Consider the following 22904-nt stretch of genomic DNA (forward strand, 5'->3'; position numbering starts at 1 on the left):
CTCGTTTGTAATAGTCTAGTAAAAACCAATTTTTTTAACTATTAGGACAGCTGTATGACCAATACCAAATTACTCCAGACAGAGTGTACAACTGCGATGAAACAAGTGTGTCATCAGTGCCAAAGTGAAGATCGAAAACCATCTCTTCGAAAGGAAGAAAACAAGTTGGAGCTCTAAAATCGGCAGAGAGAGGACAAACAGTAACTGTAGAACTTTATGTCCGTGCACCAGGCGTTTACATGCCACCGATGATATTTCCTCGACAGAGAATGAAAGACGAACTGTTGGATGGGTCTGCACCTGGAACTTGGGCCGAATGTCATCCATCAGGCTGGATGCAGTCCGACATTTTTGTAAGGTGGTTCAAGCGGTTTATGCAATTTACTAACGCCTCCAAAAATAATCGTGTTTTATTACTGTTTGACGGCCATTCTACACAAACAAAAAATCTTGAACTAATTGATCTAGCAAGAGTAAACGGGGTTATCCTCCTCTGTTTCCCGCCGCACTGCACACATCGTTTCCAGCCACTGGACGTTACATTCATGAAGCCACTCAGCACATATTATGAAGTTGCAGTAACCATTGGTTGCGATACCACCCAGGGCGTGTTGTCACAATGTATCAGATAGCCAGCTTGTTTGGAAGTGCTATTCTACGAGAAGCCACAATGACGACAGCCATCAATGGTTTCAAAACCACGGGAATATGGCCAATACACCCTGAGGTCTTTCAGGATAGTGATTTCTTGCCTTCCGAAACAACTGACAGACCAGCGTCTAGTGTCGTTGAAGGAGCCAGCATACCAGAATCTTCGGGTTCTCAAGTATGGAAGGATAATTCTGTTCCTAGTTGTTCGTCCAAAACTACTGACAGAATGATGCCTGATAATGTCACTGAAAAAGATAGCATACCAGAGTCCTCGAATCCTGTAGTAAACAAGAATTGCATATTTCCTAGCTGTTCGTTCTCCACTGTACAAAATAACACTGGTACATTGAGTCGAGTATCCCCAAAAGATACAATGCCGTTTCCCCATTTCGGCAAAGAAAGGAACAATTATAGTGATCGGCGCCGTGGGAAAACTGCTATTTTAACTGAATCGCCATATATAAATGACCTGAAAGCTCAAACTGGGAAACGTGCTGTTTCTTGCAAAAACAAGCTGAACCTAGAGCACAGAATGATGACAACAAAGAAGAGTAGGCCCACCCAAAGAGAAAAAGGACAAAGGTTCTGAAGTGAAAGAAACTGACGATGCTAAGTGTATTTTTTGTGGTCATTTGTTTTCTGAATCAACGGAAGCGTGGGTTAAGTGTATAGAATGTCAAGGGTGGGCTCACTGTGCATGTGCTGGAGAAGACGATGAGGACGAAGACACTGCTTATGTATGTGACATGTGTGAATAATGGTACCCCATCTTGCCCCAAGTTATGCCCCATCTTGCCCCATGTATGGGGCAAGATGGGGTGTTATCGTGAGATCGTAAATGTTTTGCCATTGTTTTCAGTGAGTAATCTGTAACTATCATTTTAGTTTACAAAGATAGCCTGACATTTTGTGCACCTGTAGAAATATTTGTCGCCATATTAGCAACAACCATTATTTTTTTAAGGCAATTTCTTCTTAGCGTCCCCATCTTGCCCCCCCTTCCCCTATATATATATATATATATAACTGAACAGCCAAGGTTTGAATCACTAAATATTAATAAAAACTTTCGTTTATAGAAATAAATTTTTCACCTAAAACACAGAAATTAAACTACCTACAAATATGTAAGTATGTTGTAAGAAACTATTTATAACAATTTCACGTTGTATAATTATTACATATTTAGAGAAAAAACAACTGATAAATTATAATTTTAAATTTTTCCCTGATTTTTTTAAAAACCTTTTTTTTCGTGTAATTTTAACATATATTTTTTTTTTGTATATTACAGTCGGGGCGTTATTGATGACGAGGATAGTGCAAGAACCAAGGAGGTGCTGACTGCAGTTAGGCTGGAGAGCTCCTGCAGATGTCCGGGTCCTCCGCCCGAGAGCATCGCAACTGCGGCCGGGACATTAAATTCTCAAACATCCTGCGCAGGTCGCGCCGCCTCTTAGGTGCGGCTCTTGTCTCTTCCTGTATTTACTTCATATTTTAAGCGTGCCTTTTCCTGCTCGCGCCCTCCTCTTACAGGGAGCAGCGCTCCTCCGCCTTCCCACTTTTCTCCCTAGGTATTTTTTTTAAATCCTTTCCTTCCCTCTCGGTTCTTCAGTTCTCTGTTTTCCTCCATGGGGGGGAAAAAAACCACAAGCTTCCTCTCACGTCTTTCCGGGATTAAAACAGCGAATGTTGGAGGATGAGGATTGTTACGTTACCCTCTTCGGGATCTTTCATCCCTTATTCCCCTCCTTCTTTCATCCTCATCCCCTCCTCGGCTAACCACCCCCTCTCCTGCACAGTACCTCCGCCCTTGTTCTGTCACGGGAATAAGAAGGAAAGGATTTTCCCTCCAGTTATGCTGATAAATAATATATCGCCCGTTGCAACCCCTTTAGCCCCGGGGCCCCGGAGCGAGCATCCCCCCCCCCTTCCTCCAGTGTCTCGGAAGAGTTAACGAAAAGCCACCCTCCTCGGAGCTCCGGAAGCGTCTCTGGTTATATTTTCATGCTATAATTTTCGCGAAAAATAAAAGATTCGAAGATAATAGCAGATGTGGAGCCGTCCCATACTCTCCACCGCCCGAAATCCGACTCGTGGAATTATGCACGACTCAGCCACGAGAAGTCGCGCGGGAAGAACGCGTGCTTTCGTATCCGTGCGCTTTTAGCTTCCTGTGAGTCGGCCCAGACCTCCGAGAACCTCTGGCCTCCCCCTTAACCTCCTTCCCCCCCTCACTCTCTCTCAATCCTCGAGTATAGGCCCGCCGAGCTGCTCCTTTTGAAAAAACAAATTTTCCCCCATCCTTCGCAAAACGGAAGTGCGTTTTGTGGCCTGCCATTACCACCGAGTGGTTCACTTGCAGATTTTATTTAAAAGGGATTAGACCCCCGCATTCTTGGATCTTTCCATCTTTTTGCTACAATCCTAATTTTGAACTATTTATACCGATTCTGGGCGTGTCGGGGAATAAATAATATCTACCAGACCTTCTATACCTTTTGGTTGCAACCACGTGTTAACTAACAGGCTCTATTCTGTAAGCGCCGCGAGGAAATAACTTATTATTTCATGTGGGCGACTACAACTATCGTGATAGTCACACCAGATCACGAGTGTTGACTTCAACAAGTAGCCAAAGCTACGTCCTATGCCATGTCTAAACAAAAAATAATCTTAATACAGGAGCTGTATTGCAAACCGTATCAAGAATTGTGAAACTTCACACTGAACGCGCCAAACGAAATATAACTTCAAAAAATAAAAGGTGAGGGCATCTTTCAGTACTTGCCACTAGCGATGTGTAACAACTAATCTCGGTAAGAAGCAAATTAATGTTTTATGATGTTGCAAATGCGCTTATAATACGAAACTCGGACACGAAATTCAACGTAGAATTCTCTAAAATAATGCCGAGCATAATAAAAAAAATACGAAATTTGTGTTTTCAAATACATTGCCAGACGCGAATCACACGTAGTGTGCGGGATCAGCTTAGACGACTATTTATTCATTTGATTTGCAGACCGACATTTTTAACTATCTGATAAAACTGCTCCGATAAAAGCAAAAAATAAATAAATTAATGATAAATTCCGGCTGCGGGCCTGATTTTCTCGACAAGAAATACTTATTACTAAATCACTGCCCATCTTGTTAAAGTATATAAAGTTTTACGACTGGATTTTTGAACTTTGGTTCGCGCAATCCGCCACAGATGGCAGCACCGCGGCTGTTACACACTTCCGTTCCTCGACTCCCGTCGCATCCAGGAAATCACTCCCACACCAACTGCCGTGTAACGAGAGAGCTAAGATGTCGCGGCGAAGCAGGTGTGTCCGGTAGTCGCCCACTAGTGCCCGGACGGCGGGCGCGTGATTCACGGTCTCGGGGTAACATGGCCGCCCGCGGGGGATAACAGACCATCCAGCGAGGCCCCGCGGCTCCCGAGGGGACTCTGCCCCCCCTCCCCCGCGCACCCGCCAAGTCGACTCCCCCAGGGACACAGGGAGGGGGGAAACCGTCTAATTGAATCAGCCATTAAGGTCCTGTACGCCGCAGCTTCTCTCCCCTCGGGCAAACCCGACGAAGGGAAAAGGAAAAGGGGTTAAACAGGCGCCCACGCACGAGTGTAGGAGTGTTTGTGATGAGGAGGTTGTTGGGGTGTGGGGGGGAGGTAAAGGTTCCTGACGGACGTTAGGTATCAATATCTCCGGCAGGAATAACAACCCTCGCCGTCAGGGTGGACCAAACACTCCCGCCAGGGGTGGGCAAAGCCGGTCCGTCTCTGCCTTTCTGCCCCCGCGGGGTTTCCGCCGACGCGACGTTTACCGAGGGAAATATGTTTGTTTTCAGCCAACCCCCCCAAAAAAAAGTACTCGTGTGCATGATGTGTGTTTTGCGAAAGTAATACCTACAGAGATCGCGACGGAATATTTGGTTTCAAGATTTCGGCGATAAATTTCAGAGCATTTGTCCGCTACAGGCAACAACGAGCTACAAGTAAACAAAAGACAAACAAAAATAAACAAAAGGCGTAACCAACGTTAGCTATTGTCAAAAATAGTTAGGAATATTGAATTCCCAAGAAATAAAAATAAGTAAAACCATACGGCCAAAGAGGAGTTGTCTGTTCTAGGGCATATGAACAGAATCCAAAGAAAGGGACTAGAGAGGTGCTTTACTTGAATTGCGTACGGAGATTTGATCGCTTCGAAAAGAGAACGGAAAAAAAGGTCTTTCACAATATGGACGAATAAAAAATGGAAAGGCGAAACTCGGTAATGTAAGTAGAGAAAGTGGCTTTACGAAGAAGGTGAGGACAGAACAGGAGAAAATGTTTCCTTTTAATGGCAGAAATAATAGTTGAATGTGGATATAAGAAAACAAAGATACGCGCCATAGCTCTTGGAATCAAGAAGAAACGCTCAAAATATAACTGGTATCTGATAGATTAAAACGTTCATAAAGAATGAGCACCAAGAATCCACTAAATGTCGTCAGATTGCGAATGTTGGCTCATACTCTATTAAATTATTCCACTCCGGCAATAACATTCGCTATCACAGATCATATAAGTTATTAGAATCAGATCATATTGGCATTTGTTTTATCAACCGTAAAAATATACACCTATTAAAGAAAAATTTTAATTTAAAGATATTTCTTGCTATGTGAGAAGCTTATGCAAAACAAATGGATTGCAAGGTAAATTTTCTGGACTTTTTTTTTCAGAGGAAAAAAAATTGTTTTGAAATAATACCCATTCAAGTAAGAGCGCTAGCGAAGGTTTTTCAAGTTTCAGCTGCACTCAAAAGGCGAATATTCATCGCAGTTCTCGGCTCTTCAGCGCTGAGCGAGACTACTAATTCCACAATTTATTTTTAACTCGGAAACAAGCGACGAGCAACGTGGGAAAAACAGAAAGAAGCCAAATTGGATTCTGAAAAATGTATAGAGATATACATTTATATGACGCAAGCTGTGTAATAATAAAAGAAATTCCCGGAAAGGAAACAGGGAGGGTGGTGAAGACTAGGTGCTCTTAAATAAAAGCTGATTAAATTCTCTCCCGACGGAAAAAAAAGGAGGGGGGAGGAAGTCTTTTGACTTGCCCGCTCCCCGCGACTGTTAAATAATCCGCCGGGTAAATTACATGTTTAGCCCGCTCCCCGCTAGATAGGGGGCGTGTCTCGCCTCGGCACACAGGTGGTGTTGGTGGGGGTGGATGTTGCGCGCGCCACCATGCAATGCTCGAGTGAGCGCAAGAGGCGGTGGTAGTATGTTTCTGGCCGGCGTCTGCGGCTCGGGGGAGAAACTCTAGATTGCCGAGACTGACACCTGAGTTTTTCTAAAGAAGTTTCGGGCCCACCCGCTAGGTAGTAGCTTCCACTAATCGCGCGGCGCACCGGCTCCGTCGTCAAGACTTACCGCAAGATTTGCGAATAGTGGGGCAAGAATGCGCCGCGCTGTTAGTCCACCCGCCTCACATCGGCGTCGTGAGGGAGAGGGAGATCCAGTCGGCTAACTTCTTCGAAGAAGGCATCGGGAAGCTTGTGGCTTGTGTTACGATATGACAAATGCCTCGGTCATTTTGGCGAGTATGTAGACAAATAAGTAAGACCCTGCTGTGCTTTCGTTAGTAAAACTATTATGTTATGTAAATTTGGTTTTTTATAGCCCATCAAAGTTTGAAAAAAAAAAACAGCCCTCGAATTTCTAGCATAGCTACATTGATTGTGAGAAGAAAAATGCATAAGCTAATACCAACAAACAAACAAGTCAAAATTAATTCTCTCTGCTTTGGTAGCCAAATTTTCTGGTGTGGAATATCAGAAATTTCGCATCTCCTACTGATTTATATAGAACATTTTTTTTTTACAAAACAGCACAATGTAAAGTTTGTTAGAAGCAATTAATCGTCAAGTTGTTGAATTAACATCATAAACCTAATACTGTGGATTTGAACCTCCAACCCGAGATTTTTTTTGCTACTAGTTATGGGCCCACCCAATAGATAGCGCCACATGTCGCGCAAAACATGGTTCCAATTGCCACGGTAGGATTCGCGCTTCTATATTTACCTCTTTGTTCTATTATACACATTGCCTGCAAGCAAGTATAGCCGGAATTACGCTACACCCTCCCTCCGTCACTGTTTCGACTGTCAACGCCACGCATCTAACCGAGCGGTGTTTACATGGCTTCATCCGTCTGTCAGAATACTTCATGAAATAAGTGCTGCCAAGAATCCATGATTTTTCTCTCAGAAAATTTTGGTCGGTGGTGTTTGCGATTTATTTAATAAAATTTCTTGGGCATACTCCATTGCAGTTCATATCCAAGAAATTGCATTAAATCAATATTCCTCATTGCACGAATCACTTAAAGTTTTTGCTATTTTTGTCGTGGTCCTGTACGTAATGTATGAGCGTATCCTCGGGAAAATACAGAGTCGTGATTTAATACTTTAGGCATGATTTTTAAAAACAGCAATGCAATCATGCAAAACATCTAATCGAACAAAATTTCGCACATCCAGTAAAATAGCGTGGTAACTCTAAAAAGAAGGGCCATTTTTGACAAATCAAACTCTCGCAATTTTTTTAACTGGTTTTGATTACAAATTTTCATAATAAAATTTTGGTCGGTTTTTCAATACCTTTGTTTTAATACAAAGAGACACATAACAGTATTTGAGTGTTTTAGTTGACTATTTTGTGTAGTTACTATAAAATGGAAATTTTTGAGTTGGGACACTATTTTACTGGGTGTGATACAAACTACACAGGCCTGTGTTGTTGTGACAATTGACAGGTGCAAACAAACCATAGATATGATCCATCCGTCCATCCGTCCTTCCGTCAAAACCTGCCAAGATTTTGACGGATGGACGGATATAATTTTTCGGGCCATCCGACCGGCTGCGGGTCACGTTACCGACGGATGGATGGAGGCGACGGGTTGTTGTTTTAATTCCAGCTTGACTTGTTCGCTTTTGTAGTCTGTGCCTTTTTATTTGTTTCAGATTCGACAACTCTCGAAAGCAGTACCAGCGGAACCCGCTTCCCGAATGTCGCTTGCAAAGCTTAACGTGATGTTTGTTTACTAACACTTTAACATCACGTTTAATTGTTTCACAAACACTGTTGACAGAACAGTGGCGTAATCACAATTTGACCAATGAGAACTGTCAAATAGAGATCAATCTCATGGGAGCGATTTTATCAATCAGCATTAAAGATTGGTAACCAACAGTGCCTAACAAAACTTTAATACCACGAGATTTTTTAATGTAATATTACTCTATTTATTATTTATCAATTCATATATATTTTGTGACCAGTGCAGACCATGAGACATCTATTTACCCAAAAGCATTACGATACGACATTAAGTTTTCAAGTTATATATATATTTTTTTAATTTGTGGTGATTATTATGAAAACCAACTTTTTTAATTTTCAAATAATTTGTAAATAATAAAAATTTTGGTTGATTTTAATACTGTTGTTTTCAAATATTGTAATATATGTAAGCCATTTCGAAACAATAAAAACATTTTTAAATTTTGTTTACATAACACGAATATAGGTAAAAACAATGAAGTGTATTTGCGTGTTTAAATATAATTAAACTTAAAAACTCAAATACACTTTATTGTTTTATCCCTATATTTTAGAAATGAAAAAAAATAATTTCTTATGTAAACATTTTTTAAATGTTTTTATTTTTTCAAAATTATCTAAAATCGTCTCACAATACTGGGAAAATAAATGATTCTGTAACATACAAACTAGCTTAATATTTACAAAATATTTCATAATTAAAAATGTATATTTAACGTACCTACGAAACGTACAAGAATTTTTATTTCCATGTAAACTTAACCACAGTGTCACAATTTAAAGTATACAATCGAACTACTTTACAACCCATTATTTATATATTTTTTCGTATTTTATCGTTAGAAAAACCAAAATGAAAAGAAAAAAATTCCTTAATTTCTTGTACATTGGCTGGGTTTTGTAAGATATTAAGCAAACAGAAAATAAATTTTTGCCCAAGCAGTGACATAAATTTAGCCACGTGGCGCGAAAACCTTAACTCGCTTTACAACTATGACTTAATCTCCAGCAATAAATAGCGCTGGAATCCGTAAGCGACAAATTAAGGTCGGTATTCCAAGACGTTCGGTTAAGGTAGCGAATCAGCACTGCCTTGTTCGGATACACATGTAGCTCGCGGGCCGTATTCCAAGACGTGTTCAAACCGAATACTAGTATAGATCGGCCACAGTTTCAATAAACGGTGCCCAGCGCAAAGCGATAAACTGGTTTCAAAACACCCTAGCGGGCGTTTCGCAACCGTTGATAATTGTTACAGTAAGAAATACTAGTGGTAGCGACACCATCACACAAAAATATAACCGCCTTTCTCATTTTCTCAAGTACTTATAAAGCAGCGATTATTTACTTGTTATGGCTATTATAGTATAACTTAAAGAATGTATTCCATGATAGTTTCTATATCATAAAGTTTTATTTGGCACATCAACACGCTTGGTATACGTCCCTCGATGATCACCTCTAAATGATCGACCCATGTGTGACGCAAAGCGCGGGCGCATGCGACTTTACGATAAGGCACTAACTTCAATCCCCTCGTGTCGCGAAAGCGACGGACATGAAATAAGGTTCTGGAAAAAATTGAACGGAAACGATTAAGAGAGTTGTGTGATAAAATTAAGACGATATATCAGGTTTCTTCCCGAAAATGTTTGCTAAGCTTGATCGTGAAGAGACTCGTGACATATTTTAATTTACTCACGTAAAGTTATTCTTCAGATAAAATACTTATTCACGGGTGAAAAAATTAACGCTAAGCATTTTTTTTAAATGTTTTTGCTTTTGCAATTTTACCACAATGTCCATGTATATAGGGAGGGTCAAACAAAGTGTCAACATCAACAAAAATAATTCTTACGTGGAAAAATGTAACATACTGAAGTAAAACTAAAAGTCACGCTTACATCTATCTTTGTAATATTATTTAATGATGTGTATATATAAAGTAGTTCCAATTTTCATTTGGACCAAAGCAGTTGACACTGACATTAATCGCTTATAGATTGGCCTCTCCATGCTATTTAATTTCATTTTATGAACGAATTTGAGATTTCTTGAAGCTAAAAGCCCAGGCTACTTAGCGAAAATTGTAGAAAATTTTACATTGTTATTATTTTATCATTGCGATGTATAAGAATTTTTTAATTAATTTGTATATCTATAAAAAACCATTAGCGTGGTCAGATAATCCAATAACACATTCATACAAAATTCTGAACATGACCATTAAACAAAAATTTAAATTTTTAACAGCAAAAAAAAGTTTTCATTTCCTTTGACTCTTTTGATGAGGATCGTGTTGGAATACGAATTTTATTGTTACAGCAATTATTTTTATTTATTTATTTATTTTTAATTTAAAGACCCGACCCTGGTTCGAATCGAAAGATGCTCCAGTCATGCCTTTATTATATATTTTTTTTGGTCGCGTTAAGAACGAGCATGACGGACGCGAGAAAAGCGCTGATAGAGGACGAAAATGGGCGAAACCAAATTCTCAATACACCGCGCACCGAGCCGAAACAAATAACCAAAAAAAAAATCCAACCGACGGGTACACCAGTCCCATAAATCGTGCAACAGCCGCCCCGCTGCAAAATAGTAAAACATAAAAATAAAGAAGAAGAACAAGCTAGTGGTCGTAGTTCTTTCTCGGAAGCAGATAGGATCTGAGTTACTGTCGGCCCCTCGAATGTGCCCCTCACCAACGCGTCGTTCCGCAATTAGAAAAAAGCGAGCGCTTCACGAGCTCGCGAACAATTGCCGCGCATCGAAGCGATTTACTCGTCATTCCGTGTTGCTCCTCGTGCAGAGGCTGTTGCTGCCTTCAAAACTCAACATTTTACGCAGTAACACATTTTTTGTTTCTCTTTACAACGTAGTTATTTGTAAACTAGGTTTTGCCTAAATGTTCAATCGTATGCGGGGGCCTGGGCCATTTACATTTTCGAGGCCCTGGTATTTTTGGAGTGTGTGTTTATCGAGGGGAAGGGGCAATCCTTGAGGATTAGAATAACGCCCCAGAAAAGGAAGCTCCCAGGTATATTGAGAAAAATAAACACTTTAAAAACATTTACAGACCAACTAGGATCATAAATTTCAACGATGGTTTTCGTAATTCATTTATTTATTAAAAGTTAAAAATTTGGTATAAAATTAATTCTAAATAAAAAAAATGTTTACGTAATACAGAGTGTCCATGAAACATTTCCTAGTTTCAATGGTATATTTTAACAGTTTAATTTAGATTATTTACGACAAATCATACATCAAATAGAAGTTAAACTATCTTAGGTTTTCTGACAAATGTTTAGTATGTTAAATTTCAGTTATACGGCACACATCCAACCTAAAGTCATGTTATTCTCACACATTGGTTAGCAAGTCCGAAGTAATGGAAGCAATAGTCTCTTCAATTCAGTGAAAACTCTGGAAATTCATTAGGTAGCGGTGGAACGTAGATACACGATCTTTTGTAAAGCCCCAAAGGAAAAAAAAATCGCATGGCGTTATGTCAGGTGAACGTGGAGGCCATCAAAAAAGTTCTCTGTCGTCTCGACCATTAAGACCAATCCAACGGTCAGGGACTTCGACGTTCAAACACTCTCGTACAAAGAGATTCCAATGAGGAAGAGGCTCCATCCTGTTTCCAAATAAAGTTTAGAGTTTCACCAACTATTACTCGCCATTTTGCGTACGTTGCGCTGCAAGCGAGAAAACAATAAATCAGTACTCGCGCATGGGCTTATATAAAACTCTTTGAGTTACTCCTTAATTGTGACCTTGAACCAAAACTTTTCAACGCTTGCAGGTGATACTATTAAAATTTATAACTGATACATTATTTTATGTATATACTGTGTAACGAATATGGTTCTACAATTTAATTCTAATTAAATTATAGTATATGTAGTAATTAAATTAAGTATAGTAAAATAGCTGAGGGCGGGGCCCTCGGCTGTTGCCCAACTTTGGTGTTGTTTCTGATTGTATTGTAAACGAGTCGATAAACTAACTGTACAATTTCTCAATACGTTGCAGTGGGGCAAACAACATGTACGTTGTCACTCTTTGATATAGATATCTAATCATAATTCAGGAGCATTCAATTTAATTGCTTCTACACATAAACCATTAGATTTACACACCTTATGATTAGATATCTATATCAAAGAGTGACAACGTACATGTTGTTTGCCCCACAGCGACGTATAAATTGTAACTGAAATAAACATGTCAAAGTACAGATACGTGTGAAGTTGTAGGTTTTCAGTAATTTGCCGTGATACGGGCTCGAATTCTTTCCCGGGCGTTTATGCATTATGTTGTCCCAGTACTTGCATTATTTAAAGTGATTTGTAAACCGTTCCCTGAATAGATATCCAGTATATCTGACTAACATTAATAAGATGATGAAACAAAATAAAGTCAAATTGTTTTTAATATTCAATCATCTTTTCTGTGATTTAAAAATTTATGTTTTTTGTGGAAAAATCAATATTTTTTTATTATCCATCAAATTTCATAAGTACGACAAAAGTATACAGCAAAATTTTAATAAAAGTTAATTTTTGTATAGGCCATACAATAAATAAAAACAGCAATTTGTTGAACAAATAAATAATACTTTTACTGTAGTAAATCTATTGTAAAAGTACAAAATTAAATGTTATCTGTATATTTTACAACGGAATTATTTCTAAACCAGTTGCCAAAAAATATTAAATTATAATGTTCACTAGTAAAAAACTGTACAACTTCTTAATTCGTTTCTATGGAACACAAAAAAATTTTACGCTGTCAACCTGTAATAAATTTGGTCATAATTCAGGAGACTACAATAAAGGCTTCTTTTGCTAAACAGTTACTTTTAATTTTTAACATGATTCTAAATATTTACAAGGAAATAGGTCTACTTAAGCAACTAGTTCCGAACGAGTTTTTTTTTTAATTTAATTTTTTATGGGTTTTAAACATTTCAGCTCTCAATATAAGCAATTTTGTACGAGTAATTTCGTGAATGGAACGGAAGTCGCATTAAACTGAAATGTGTAACCATGGTGATGCCATCTTTGACGGATAACGCAAACCAAAATTCACAAAGTCAAAAGGAAAATGTATAGAATTAACTAGCTTTTTAATTTATTTCAAGATGGGCATTATTTAAATAAATATTTGTTTTCAAACATTAGGTCCAAACCCGGGGTTTAGTTTTTTTCAAATATTTTTTGTGTTTAACGGAAATTTTTACTATACAGGTTAACCTTTTTCACTGCAAAGCGAATGATGCGATAGTCGATGTAGCTGTCCGGCAGCGAATTCTAGCAGCGAACGTGGAAACTACGCGTGATTCGCGTCAAGAAATGTAGTTGAAAACACAGTTTTCGTGTATTTATCACGCTCGGAATTATTTAAAAGAATGTTACATTAAATTTCATGTCTGAGTTTCGTTTATTTGCAACATGAGAACACATGAATTTGCTCGTTACCGAGGTTAGATATTTATGCATCACTTGCGAGTACTTGAAGACTCGCTTAAAAATGTTTTTGTTTTGTTTTACTGTGTAGGCCAATATTCTGTGAACGTAATAATTTAACTAAGCAAAACTTTTTGCGGTAGTTGTAGAGTTTATTTATGTGTAACATTATCCAGACGTTCAGTGTTCTATCTTGAATACTTCCCCTATTATTTTGCAATGAACCAGTTATTAAGCTCCGACATCTAAGGTGTAGGCCTAATCCAACTTGGGAAAGCACTTGAGATCATAAGTCACCTGCAAGTTTTTAACTTACATTTTCGTGACGAATTCGTAGATGAAGTTCCAACGTCAAGTCCAGACTCTACCTGAATACATCGAAAAATAAATCAAATGATTTTTTTTTATGTCTTTAAGGGGCTCTCCCCTTGTGACACACGGAAAGCTCATATACAAGGAATCATGGAATGGAAACCATCAGACATCATTGCAGATGTCCGCTAAAACCACACGTGATAGAAAGAAAAAAAATATTTTATTTACTTCTTACAAACATTTGGGCATAATTTTATATTTCCATTGATGTTTCATTCAAGCATAACTTTTTTTTTCTTATCATGTCAAAAATAATCCAATATTAAATAATTGGGCTTTATATTTGGTTTTATTGTGCTTATTATGCGCGCAGTTATTACTAAAAAGCTATTCAGGGGACGATTTAAAAATAACTTTAGCTATTGGAGGTACTGCGACAACACAAAGCATAAATACCAGGCTAAGAATCTGAACCCTGCGAACGCTACTTTGTAATGGTACAGTTGTTTTCGTATAAATTTACAAATTTAAAAATATAAATAATTTTACATGAATATTTCTGTTCCATTTACAAGAAAAAAAATACGGTGTAGTGTTTGGTGTCCTAGGCGGGGGGGGGGGGGGACGAGTTGTGAGGAGAAGGGCGTAACTCTTCCAGCGGGGACCGAGGTGGTTCATCATGGCCTCTGAGATGATAGCCAACCTCGTCGCTTGTAATACGATCGGCGGGTAGAACCTTCTGTCGGGTACATCCCATCTGGAAGCTCGGCCGGCCAATCACGGGCGATTCGTGCGCCAGCGGAGGAGGAGATGGTGGTGGTGGTGAGGGGAAGTTTAAGTTCCCCCGCATCAGGGACACTAAATGCCGGGATCCGAAGTAGCCGCAGCGACCGCCCCACCGAATCAACCACACGTCTCTGACTTCATCGTGCATTTAAATCTCCACGTAATAACACACCTCTTGCCTCGTACGTCTGTTAGGGACAAAAACGAATGCCACTGTTTCTAAATGCCGGGGCTACCGTTCACAAATTCCCTGCTCATGACTAAACAAAACAATAAAAAAAATTTAGATGGGGTGGAAAAGTTTGGAATTGTAAAAAAAAAAAAGAAAGAAAGAAAGTGGGGAGACGATGGAAATATAGAGGGGGTAACTGGTGAATGATAACCACACAAAAGCCAGCCACGCTCAATGTCGTATGCCTGGGAGTCCTCATCGCGTCCCCCTCACCAACAATCTTGCTTGAGTTTAACCAAGAAACAGGAGTGAAGTGAGCGAGGGCAGAAATGAAAAGGCTATTTTACGGGAGGAGTCACAGGTACAAATTTCGTTTGAAATTATAGTATGACAGAACCCGCAATTTTCTTTATCTTCCCGGGATTGGGGGGTGGTAACGGTTCTGGAGTGTAGAGAGGGAGGATGGGAAAGGGGAGAAGGGATAATAATATTCACGCCGAAGCCATTTCACGGACGGCGAGTCGGGAGAGACTTTGTTTTCCCCCCGCTGCGAAATTAGAAAGAAGGTAACTTGATGGGTGTTCTAATGTCAGGCTAGGATAGCGACTCGAAGAATACCCCGGTGTGGATGGGACGCGAAAGCCACCGACTCAGAAAGGGTCCCGAATACTTAATGTTCCACAAAAATTTTGAACAGCCAGATGGGAAAGGGGGAGGGGTTGGAAGGGGTTGGAAAATACAAGGGCTTGATCACAGTAATATGCCATTTTCTCTCAAGATTATCTGGAAATCGTTCCGGAATTACGTATCAGTTGGAGGTCCGGGAGGAATAAGTTATGAAAAAAAAATGGAATTTTAAAATGCTGTTCGTATGCGTGTTAAAGAATAAATTGCAACGGGCAATGGTAATTGCACAGCAGAAAAAAAGCTGCTATAGTTTCGCATGTGGTATCATTAATCTGAGGTTAGCGATAAGAAATAATCTGTTGAAGCATGTTAAGAGCTGAGGCATTGCTAAGAGGAAAAATTAAATTTTATTTTATTTTATTTTTTCTTTAAAACAACCATGAATATTAGGTATCCCATAATACAAATATTAGGTTTACACTTTGGCCATTAAAAATTATAAAAAATAAATTTATAATTGACCATTTAATTTTCTACGATTTAAATTTGACTAAAAAAATTATAAGCAGGCTCAAACTTAACAATTTTTAAATAGTCATAGTATTAAATAAATTTTATAAATGTTCTTCTTAAGTTTCCCTCATAATGTAGGTGAAGTAAAAATTACATACAAGCATTTAAGGGACGCTCAATTAGTTTTTCGACTACTTGCAAGTTCATCGTTTGGATTTAACATTTTCGCAGTTGAAATAGAGAATTTCTGAGCTATAAACCGCAAAACCGGACTTTCGTATGAACACTTCAGAGTGATTCCTTTGGGGATCGTCTTGGTGTAGTTCGTCAGCAACACCCACAAGCACATCAATTCAACCGAGTGGTTGGGATTGATACGTGCCACACATTAAGATTTTAGCAAAAATAAATTTTATTCTTCAACGTAATAAAAAATTGAAATACATGACGGTAAAAGGATTTCTAATTTTTGATGTGTAAACATCTTAGCTGTCGGTATACGTTATTTGGTTGGAGAAATTTCGTGAATGGCACGGTGAAGTCGTATGAAACGGATATGTGTAACGACGGTGCTTCCATCTGTGACGGATGGCGCGAACCAAAGCTCACAAAGCCAATGAAAACACTTTATAGTATTAAGGATCTTTTTAATAGGCAGTATTTTAATAAAAATTCCCTCTTGAAAAGAAGGCCAAAATTCCTGAATTTCATATTTTTCAATATTTTTTTTTGCTTTTATTAGAGCCGTTTCTTTATACGGTTAAACCTTTCGCTCTGTGAATCGAATGATTCGATAGTCTACTTAGATGCTCCGACAGCGAATTATAGCGGCGGGTGTGGAAACTACGTGTGATTCGCCTCTCGAGATGTAGTTGAAAATACAATTTTCTTATAGGCCTGCCCAGGTTTCCTATCATAAGGTATATGCAGATGAGAACACGCGAATTTGCTTGTTACCGAGATTGGATGTTACACATCATTGGCGAGTACTGAAAGACTCGCTCACTTCTTTTTTTTCAAACTAGCCTATGCAATTTTAAGATCCGTTGCTGAAAGTTCAAATAGTTGCCAAATGCCACCTACGAAGAGAAATTGAATTAGATGAACTAAAGAGAATTTATCTTAATTAGAATTAACCTTTACCAGTTAAATATGTCACAGGTTTCAGAAAGTATGCATGGATTTCAAATATATTTTTTATTATTCGACAAACAAAATATGTACCACGTGTTGAAGTGGATCTGCGTGACGTTGTTAAATAAATGCGTCATAAGCTGTTAAAAACATTAAACAATCAGATATTACAACATGCCTACCATTAAAAATAAATAATAAAATTACTTAAAAAGATAAGTATTAGTCATTTTTTTCGTGCTAATAATTTGGATAAACAATTCAGAATATAAATGCAGTAAAACATAAACCTTTTTTTTAACATAGGCCCGAGCATTTATTCAGTATCGCACTCAGATAGGGATCGCGCAGGCAAATGGAGTCGCGGGTTCGAGTCAAACGTGATCTAGTCGAAGAGCACCGAGCTGGCGTTGTTACGAAACAACCACCAGGAGCAGTTACACTACACGCCACGAACGAGTCTCTGTATCTCATTATCACGAGACGAACCTCACAACCCTACGGCAATAAATACACTCGCACTTCGCTACGCCAATCTTCAGGCAGAACATCTGCACATCTCATTATGCATGCCCCTCCACGTGGGTAAGCCACTGTCCCGATTTCAACGCCCGAAAATTTCCGAATTAATGTTGGGAAAAAAATTATTTATAATTTAAATAACCGAAATTAAATTTAAACCTAAGATGCCAGCTTGGATTGGACAGTTTTTTAAGAGCATTCTAACTGGCATTTATTTGACCAATACTATGTCAATATAATGGAAAAAAATTATTACAGAAATACTAAACTATGATCTGAAAGTGAATGAGGCATTAAAAATTGCAATAGCCGTTTGCCAGAGACGAAAGAAGCATAATGGACAATGCAACAGCTATTGGCATGGAGATTGTCGGGAAAACGTGGTCGAAAATCAATAAAATTTATTAAATAAATAGAAAATTAAGACCAATTCATATAAAAAACGCTTCGAGATGCAAACGGAACATCCCTTGAGAATTTCCGTACCAAATTTCACGGCTCCACGGATCACCGTCTCCACTCCCCGCGAACTACACAAGACAACAAACTCTTACGTTTGTTAATATAGATAGCGTAAGCTTGACATTGGTTGAAATATTTGTCCCACAGGACACGTATTCCCCCCCCCCCCCCCCCTAATTCAGTCACTGTGACCCAAATGATCCGACATGAAGTGTGGGATGCATCTGAAGCAATATGCAGAATACTACTGTTACGACCGTGCTAGAAGATCTGGGTTCGTAGTGGAATGTGTCAGCCAGGAGCAAGGTCGTGACGCGCCTGCCATGTGACATAAGGCATGCCACGCATGCCCTGTGCCGGATTAAAAGGGTCCTTGCTACACCCTACCTCACATCCTCCCGCACCTTGCGCAACGTCCCGCCCCGGGCTATTGCCACTGACCCTTCAAGCGGCCTGGGAATTCTGCAGGCTTACAGAGGAGGCCATTATGGATGTTTCGGGCGTCGGGTCGGTTCGGGACGAAGCGACACAACACAGCCACTCCCGTTCATTCTAGACAGACGGTCCACTGGTATAAAAGGGCGACGCCGACCTCCGCGACAGTTTCCGAGAGTTCCGAGAGTTCCGAGAGTGAGGTGCGAGATCGGCGAAGAGGTCGAGAGACCGCTTCCCCCCTCCACCGCGGCAAGCGAGTGGCGCGACGCGGAACGACCGGACCGTGCGGGTGCGACTGATTGGCGCGAGACTGTGTGTGCAGACCGGCGCGAGGTAAGGGCCTAGCTCTAGCGAGCAGTGCAAACTGTATGGACGGACTTTGTGGTGTTGCGTCACACAGAAGCTTCGAACAACACGCCAGCAGGTTTTTTTTTCCCCTAACCTAACGTAAATTAAGTTTATTTGTTCGGGAGGGGTCTGAGTTAGGAAAGACTCTAGGTACGTCCAAGGCCTAAGTCTTTACGCCTGATCATGCTGGGTTCGAGCCATGCAGAAAGGGTAGCATGCATCTTGTGATTTGTTCGCGGATTGGCCAGCCATGGCAGCAATTGATGCAATGACTCAACTCCCCTAGCTTAGATATATATGTAATATAACTAGTTAAGTTGAGCCCAGGTAAAACCGGCACAGACACAGGGCAAACTTTGGGGGTTAAACATTGCAAGCATTAAGCAGCCAGGTTCAGTGCAGGACAAGGAGGATGGTCCAGGAAGAAGAGTTGGTCAGGGGCAGAGAGTTCCAACCATGCTGGGGTCGAGAGCTTGGACCTCGCGGCTCGCATTGGTGCTTGTGTGCGTCTGGGTTGGTACCCCTCGAGGTGAGCGAGTTCATTCGGTGCCCTACAGGCTGCCAGTCATCACGTGTGCTTATGACTAGTGTTGAACGCATACAATATTACGTCAATTAATCGCGAGCTGGCGCGTCGGATATCACTCCAGAAGGGAAAGAGGCGGCAGTTAAAGGCTGTCGGCACTTGGGGGTAATCATCCAGTGGGTCGTTGCAGATACCTAGCCCCGGCCTCTGGAGGGAGGAGCTGCAGTTTGACCTCTCGCGAGCGGGCGGGCGGACTGTTATGTCGCCGCCGGGCCCTGCAGGGTGGGCCGCACGTCTCCTCGGACGTCGGACGGGTGCAACCGCGCGGGGTTTAACCCAGTTAAAAGGAGCAGCCCTCGCGGGCCGCTCCGCCGGACGGAATAACGACTGTCCCCCTCCGTCGACCCCGCTGACAATGCCGCGGCCTGCATCCTCCCCCACACCCCCCTCTAGGCGGAGCGATTGTTCGTGCGGACCGCGGGCCTGTGTTCCTGTCGGGCTGGGTGGTCCCCCCTGCCCGCTCCTCCACTTAGGGCATTGTCGCGGCTGATTTGGTTTCTCGTGTCCGCCGACCAACACCCCCTTTCCCCCCGACCACCCGTCTTCTTCCCCGCGCGAACCGTGTCACTTTCGCTACCCTCTCGCCAATATCCCAGGAAACAAAGGTTTCAAACTTTTGAAAAATTTTTGTCAAATACTAATTTTTTGCACAGTGGTAGAGTCAACTAAGCTTAATAACTATGGACACCTGTATTTCGCGAATTCAATTCATGTCAAGGTACTTCACTAAACACTGAAGCTTTTTCCAAGAGTCATTGCAAATTGTGAGTGTGCAGCAGTACGGTGACCACATTCCCATTGGCCCCGTCAAGAGCGGGACGACACCTCTCCCCGACCTCAGCCAATAACCAAAGGAGAAAAGCTACAGTATTTTGTGAAATACCTCGACACGAAATGTAGCCTATTCGCGAAATACAGGTGTCCCTATTAATAACATATTGAAAGTTTACCGCTGTAGATCTTGTGCGTATCACCGAAAACTTGGTAATGTCTTAAATGACAGCGACTTACAGCAGTCCATTTAAGTGTTTCTCATTTACGCAGTTTTAAACGTAGACTCTCCACTAACTTATTAAAAAATCTATAAACACTAATATTTATATTAAGGTAGAAAAAAATCCGATTGTTAATAGTTAAGGTAATAATTAAATGGATCAATTAATGAAATAATTTTGTTTATCCCATTGAAGTACATAAAAACCCGATTCATATAAAAATAAAGGACACGAAATATTATTTCTTTTTTACAAAAGTTGTTGCATATTTCTTAAGCTTTAAAGTGACATGTTTATCATGAAGCTAGCTTAATCGGCTGGGTCGCTAGGATGTTCCCGGCGTTGCAGTGTTGTGTACGCACTGCGATATAGTGCTGCAGCCGCAAGCGCTGGGGCGATTTTCACTCCCACGAAATCGAGATTTTTTAATATCAGGAAAATTTTCTCCAAACTGAAATTAAGTTCAGTGGTAAAATCAAAGTGTTCTAGGGACATGTGAAAAGATTGCCACCGCAATCTCTGTGCGTCACACCTAAAACATGCAGTTATGTCCTAATAATAGATTCTTGAACGTTCCTTAAACGTTATTATTATAGAAGACCTTCAGTAAACCAAAGCCTAATCAACTATAAAAAAATTTCTTTGGGATAAAATTTCAAAAATCTTAATTTTTTGCTAAATATACAATCTGTTCAATAGTATTAGGATTTATTGAAAATAATGATAAATTAACATTAAGAGCCCGATGTGAAAATCATTTAAACAAATGTTGTATATTTCTTAAACATTAAATTGGTATAATGTTTGATAGTCTGATACGAGATATCTGACCGTTCCGAACTGCGTAGTGCGTACCTGAACAAATCTGTGTATCATCGTCGTTATGTTCGTATATTTGCTGCGTTGTCCAAGTTTTGTTGTCTGCCTGCAGTTATTGTTATTGTTGGAACTATCTCGTTGTTGTTATCCCAATGTGTTAGTTTAGGTTGTTTTATTTTAATTTTTTTACAACTAAATTCTTTCCACGGAATTCTCGTGCTGTCTGATACTGAAGTTTGAATGTGTTTGTCTGTGCTGTCGTCGTTGTGTTGTCCATAATAACTGTTTATGTTCATCACTGGGTTTAACTGTTTGACATCAGATTATTTAGGCTTATTTACTGTAGGTTTATGATTACATTTTTATTTCTTAATTTGCGTTCTTGAATATTTTCAATGACAAACAGTTCAAAACTGTAATGACGTATGTTCAAGAAATTGTTCTAATTAAATGGTTTGACTAGCTTCCCTTCTGACCATCGAATTGCTTGTCAGCATTGTAACCCATGACTTGCCTCACGGTATTTTGATGATTTTATCATTTATATGACATTACTTCGTTCAAAGAGCATTTCTGTAGAAAATTGATCACGATAACGATATTGCATTTATTATTTGGTGGCAGATTTTCTCACCAGACATTTTGAAAACGTTATTTGCGAGCTGTAAAACTCCACGCAAGTGATGATAATTTTTAAATTTACATGATTATTTGAATCCATTAAATAACAATTAGTAAATATATGTTTAAAAATCGGAGGCTAAACAACAATTATATGACAACAATAATTTTGTTTTTACAGGAACAGACCTTAATTATGGTAATGATATGAAAATGAAATTATAACACTATATGTTAAACTGAGCCTAAAGAGGTAGTTCCTTGATTTATTTTTGCTTCAGGAATGTCAATGTTATGCTCATGATTTAAATTGTACGAAACAATAAGTTTGTCTCATGAGAAAATCTCAATTCCGCCTAGATTTTACAGAGAGAAAGTGTTTCTAAAACCAAGATATGCTTTATCAATATCCCTTTACGAAAGCGCGCGATAGTCAGTTATTCGAAACCATTGTACGTGTGCAAAAATTCTCATGCAATCGACGGAATGGATCGAGTTTACAGCAGTTTTCTAACTGTTTATAAATGTTTTTAAAGGCGGCGTCATTTAACAGTAAGTTTTCTTGATGCTAGCTTGCATTTTTATTGCAAATAATTAAGAACGGTAAATCATGTTAAGATATGTAAATTCATTATTTAAGAATATGTTTCTTCAAATATTCAAATCCTGATACAGTCAAGACACCTAACAAAATAACGTTACAAACAAACTAAAATCTATTAAAACAACTGTCATTTTAAATGCGGCTCTGCTTAGCATCACAAGTTATGAATACAATTAATAATGATCAATAAATGGATTCAATTATATAAAGTTGAAAAATGCATAACATATGCTGTAAGAAAATATAATATACTTGCAATTTTGAAATTAAAAAAATCAAATCTTTTTTAATTGGAACAATGTCTACCTATATAAAAATTTAATTTTTTTCTGTTTTAGGGCTGAACACAACTATTTTTGCAATGTGTTAGACAGTTAAATTCATCTATACCTATTTTAATGCATACCTATTTAAATACATCTACTAGGTCGCTTACATACTGTTAAGGTAGTCAGATGTTTGTGTTTTTATTTCACAGTCAAGACCAGTTTTCAAACCATGGGCTCTCGTGGCTAAAACTAAGTAACTAAGTCAGTAAAACATTTACTTGGAGACTTAATGACAAAGATTTTTCAAACCTGGTTACTGATTTTGTTACGAGGCTGATTAAACGAGATGAAAAACCTCGACGTCTTAGTTATTTCATCTCTTGGTCACACTTATCCCCTTGGTATGACGTCACTGATTAATCAAAAGTGAACGACGGGAAC

The 22904-nt window shown here is 39.4% G+C and overlaps 1 protein-coding gene across 1 annotated transcript in view; it reads right to left on the reverse strand.

Annotated features, from left to right (window-relative positions):
• The window catches only part of LOC134527438 (zinc finger protein basonuclin-2-like), a 523318-nt gene that overhangs the window by 6539 nt on the left and 493875 nt on the right, over positions 1-22904 (reverse strand). The gene's annotated exons all lie outside the window — the stretch shown is intronic.

The sequence above is a fragment of the Bacillus rossius genome, chromosome 1 (assembly GCF_032445375.1).
Source record: "Bacillus rossius redtenbacheri isolate Brsri chromosome 1, Brsri_v3, whole genome shotgun sequence".
NCBI lineage: Eukaryota > Metazoa > Arthropoda > Insecta > Phasmatodea > Bacillidae > Bacillus > Bacillus rossius.